The following is a 5,248-nucleotide window of genomic DNA, read 5'->3' on the forward strand; positions in this document are numbered from 1 at the left end:
ATATGGTCCCACTAGGGGAAATGCCTTACTGGATTTAGTGTTGGCTACGGGGGATGACTTGGTGGGGGATCTACTGAGGCTACAGGGGATGACTTGGTGGGAGATCTACAAGGTAACCTAGGGGACAGTGACCATCACTTGATCAAATTCACCATCCAGCATAGGGTGGGAAAGATAACCAGTAGGGCAGAGGTGCTAGAATTCAGAAGAGCTATCTTCAGTTTTCTCAGGAGATTAGTTAGTGAGGCACTGAGGAACAGGAGCATTGGTGAGATGGCAGTCTAGGAAGGGTGGTCATTCCTAAAAGGAGCAATCCTACAGGTGCAGATGGAGACAATTCCATTGCGCAGGAAAGGGGGGAAAGGGGCCAAGAAACCCTCTTGGCTGAACAGGAAAATCCAGGAAAGCCTAGGGGCAAGGGGTAGCTACCAAAGCAGGGTACACCTACTTGGCCCACACTTGCAGGGAGGAAGTCAGAAAGGCCAAAGTGGAAATGGAACTTAGGCTGGCAACAAAAATTAAAGGTAACAAAAAGTCCTTCTTCAGGTATATAGGGAATAAAAAGAAGTGCAGGGTAGCATAGAACTCCTACAAGATAAACTAAGGCAATTAGTGACAGATAGGGGAGACAAGGCTGAGCTCTTCAATGAGTTTGCCTCTGTATTCCTGAACACGGATCAGGACAAATCTCCCAACTGGATCATAGACAGGCACAAAAGGAAAACCAGCCCACCAACTGTTAGTGCTGACCTAGTGAAGGGACACTTGAAAGGGCTGGATGTGTTTAAGTCAGCAGGCCCAGATGATCTTCATCCAAGGGTGCTGAAGGAATTGGTCAGTGTCATAGTAGAGCCACTGGCATGACTGTTTGAGCACTCTTAGTGCTTGGGTCAAGTCCCAGAGGACTGGAAAAGGTCCAATGTGGTCTCTATTTTCAAGAAGGGGAGGAAGGAGGATCCAGGTAACTATAGACCAGTAAGTCTCACCTCTATCCTCGGGAAAACTTTTGAAAAAATTATTAAGGATCACATTTGTGGGAGTCCGGCAGGAAAAACAAATGCTGAAGCGCAACAAGCAGAGATTCATAGCAGGTAGATCCTGCCTGACTAACCTTGTTTCTTTTTATGACCAGGTCACAAAATGTTTAGACGTAGGAATTGAGGTAGATGTCATCTACTTGGATTTTAAGAAAGTCTTCGATATGGTATCTCATCCTATTCTCACAGATAAACTGAGGCACTGTGACATAGATAATTATATGGTCAGGCGGGTGGCAAATTGGCTTAGGAGTCGCACCCAGAGAGTGGTGGTGGATGAGTCGGTATTGACCTGGAAAGATGTGGGCAGTGGAGTCCCACAGGGTAAGTCTTTGGACCTGTGCTATCCAATGTCTTCATCAGTGACTTGGATGAGGACATGAAAAGCACTCTGTCCCAATTTGCTGATTATACCAAATTATGGGGTGAAGTTAACACACTAGAGGGTAGGGAATGAATCCAGGTGGATCTGGACAGGTTGGAAAAGTGGGCGGAACAGAACAGGATACAGTTCAACAAAGCCATGTTCAAGGTGCTACACCTAGGGAGAAGGAATCACCAGCAGGCTTACAGGCTGGGAGAGGACCTTCTCAGCAGCACAGCAGCAGAAAGGGATCTCAGAGTCATTATCGACACCAAGACGAACATGAGTCGTCAATGTGACGAAGTGATCCATAAAGCTAACTGCACTTTATCATGTATTAGCAGGTGCATTACAAACAGGTCCAGGGTGGCGATACTTTCCCTCTATGTGACATTGGTCAGGCCACAGTTGGAGTACTGTGTCCAGTTTTGGGCACCAAACTTCAAAAGGAATGTGGACAACCTTGAGAGTGTACACAGGAAAGCCACTCGTATGGTTAGGGGCCTCCAGGCAAAGCTCTATGAGGAGAGATTGAGGGCCCTGGATCTCTTCAGCTTCCACAAGAGAAGGCTGAGAGGTGATCTTGTGGCCGCCTACAAATTCATCAGTAAGGAGGGAAGGAGGAGGCAGCAAGGAATAGAAGATGCTGTTTACCCAGGCACACCTTGGAGTAACTAGGAACAACAGTCACAAACTGATGGAGAGCAGATTTAGGTTAGACATCAGGAAGAACTTTTTTACGGTGAGGGTTGCCAAAATCTGGAATGGGCTTCCAAGGAAGGTGGTCCTCTTTCCTATCTTGGGGGTCTTTAAGAGAAGGCTGGATAGGCATCTGGCTGGGGTCATCTGACCCCAGTGCTCTTTCCTGCCCAGGGCAGGGGATCAGACTTGATCTGCTGAGGTCCCTTCCAACCCAAACATCTATGAATTTATGAAAATCGCTCCACTGTAGTGTGTAGTTATGTTATGAAATAACCTTTAATTATGAGATGATATGCTATATTTTATTCATGAGCCCTGCCTCACTCAGTACATGAGAGAGACAGTGAATCTACAGTGAAACAGGCTAAGGTCTACAGACCTCCTCTATCATTCACTTTCTACAGAAAATAAAAGGTGTTTGCAAATGAGGGAAGGGGAAGTAAAAACATGGTAGGGTTTAGTCAGGAAACTGGGACTCAAAAGCATGCTCTCTAGCCACAGACAGACATGACAAGTAATATTTGTTAAGCCACTCTGGTAAGACATTGTAAGAGATGCAGAAGCTGAGTGCCTTTGAAAGCTAAGACCTTAGGTATTTTAAAATGAAAATCAATAAAATTAGAAAAACACCATTAGCAACCAGCTCTGAGAGTTCTGAGTCACCCAACATCACACAGAAAACAATAGCATCCTTTTCCCCCCAAATCTTACCTGAAATCCAAAGAGTTTTTCTTTAAGTTCTTTGGTAATGAAGTGAAGCATTGCAAATCCATTCTCTTAAGACTGACAATACTCTTACAGAAGTGATTCTTATGGAATGATTCTTACCATCTTAGAGGTAGAACTGCAGACCTCCTACAATACTACTCCATCAGACTCAAGTTTCTGGTGTATGGGAAACTTGCAGGAAATCTTCTAAACTAGATTTCAGTATCCACTGTCCTATTTATTTGAATATATTGTATACAAAAGACTGAAAACAAAATTATATTGTAAAAAAAAAAATTAGTTTAGAATGTTTTACTGCTGGATCTCCACCTTCATCTGCAAAAACAGAAGCATGAACAGAAAGCTGGATCTCCACCTTCATCTGCAAAAACAGAAGCCACGGAAAGCATGACACATATTGTTTTATATTCTATCACCTTCACACCTTGTCTGTGCTCATAGTTTGACAAAAGGAACGTCGGCTAGGAACAGAGGTTGCATTTGTACTAGGGTAAGTTGTGCTTGCGTTTGTCCCGAACAAAAATATGGTGTCCATACATCACTCTCCTGATCATGGTTTAGTGACTGGTTGAATGCAGTGCTTTTTTTCTGCCATTGATTCAATGAAGTAATACTGGGATAACTGCGAAGATATACTTTGCAATATCCCAGAATAAGTCACTATGGGCACGTCTACACAAGACACTATGTCGCCGTAGCAATAAGCTATGGTAAGGGAGGATGTTCTTATGGCAACATAGCAGCTAAAAAAAAAACCATGCGCCACCAGCACAGCACAGTACAGGCTGTTACTGCACCATCATTTAGTACTTGCAAAAGGCTGTACTAAATGATGGTGCAGTAACAACAGTGCCATAAGGGTACATGTAGACGTGGAGTACTACTTCTTATCCATGTCAGAACCAAGAAGTTGTATGCCTATGGCACAGTGGAAAATTCCATTGTTTTGATACATGTGAAGTCCCCTGCTGTCAATCACTTTGAATAACTAGGTCACAGCAAAAAATAGGTCACTGTAGGAAAATTCCGCTATGTAACTATATGCCACAGCAATGGAAAGTTACAGCCTTAGAAAAAGTTCCCGCCATTCGGATGCAAATTTGCACACGCTCATTGGCCAGTTCTAAATTATTCATTGTAGTGACTAGCGATTGGCTTGCTAGCCATATAAAAGGAAAAGCAGTTTCCGCCCAGGTTTGGAGAACTCAGAGAACTGAGAGAACTTAGAGAACTTGCAGAACTCCTTATATCTCTCCAGCTTAGCACGTTGGGAGAGCTCCGCATATCTTTCCAGCTTGGAGAACTCTGTCTCCACGTCGGAGAACTCTGCATACCTCAGAGTAGGGGAATTAACCCGGCGCACTCCGAATTTATCTCAGAGTGAACCTGGATTGATTACACCTCGGAGAAGGAGGACTCAGAGAGTTCGGAGAACTAGCAATCCTCCGCACATATCTCAGAGTAAACCTGGCGGACTGATCACCCACCAGCGACTCCCCATCACACGACCCTCCTGACGTACCCCGACCCCGATACTGCAGTAAGCCGATTACAGGAACTTCGTCGGTCCTCTCATGTGTTTAAGAGAGTCTTTGTAACTGTAACTGCAATTAAGCCAGTCAACTCTGCCTGCGCCCATACATCAGTGGCGTAAGTAAACAATCTATTTGTTACCAATACGTTTCCGTGCCTAGTTCCTCTCCATCTGTCAAAAAGTACCCACCTGCCATTTCGGGCTACTGGCCATAGCCCCGGCCTGCCATCTCGGCCGCCACAATCCAGGATTTATGATTTATCCCAGGACAAAGGATGTGAATGTCTATATACTTGCACTTTTTCCGCAGGATAAAATGGTTTATCCCAGATACACGTAACATCTTTTGCAGCCACTAGTGTATTATGAGGAGATCCATTATGAGCACGTAGCTCTAATTTTTCTCTTACAGATAGATACAGATTTAGTATGAAAAAAATACTCTTAGAAGCGACTCCTACTAGTGCTATCATGTAAAACATTCCTAACAAAAAACGCCTGATTATCCATTGCATGGATGATCCCTGCCTGCCCCCTTTACCTTAGGAGGCCATGCTGGGCCAGGATCTGGCCATGCCCCCTCCCCTGCTCCTGCCAGAGAGCAGAGGGGTGGGGCCAGCCCTGCTATCTGGAGCAGAGAGCACAGCCCAGCCCAGAGCTGCAGAGAATGCTGGGGGACTCTGATTTAACTTAAACCAGGAAGGGGTCTGGGACACAATTCCTTAAACCAGTTTGACCTCAATCAGTTAAGTCTGATACTACATTTTCTAAATCAGTGTAAACTAATTAAATTAATCCCCCTTTATATTTTTATTTATTATGAGAATGTGAAACAAGATTCCAGCAGAAGTTTCAGAAAAATAGTTTTAGAAACTTCTGTGA

This window comes from Alligator mississippiensis, chromosome 5 (assembly GCF_030867095.1).
Source record: "Alligator mississippiensis isolate rAllMis1 chromosome 5, rAllMis1, whole genome shotgun sequence".
NCBI classification, from domain to species: Eukaryota; Metazoa; Chordata; order Crocodylia; family Alligatoridae; genus Alligator; species Alligator mississippiensis.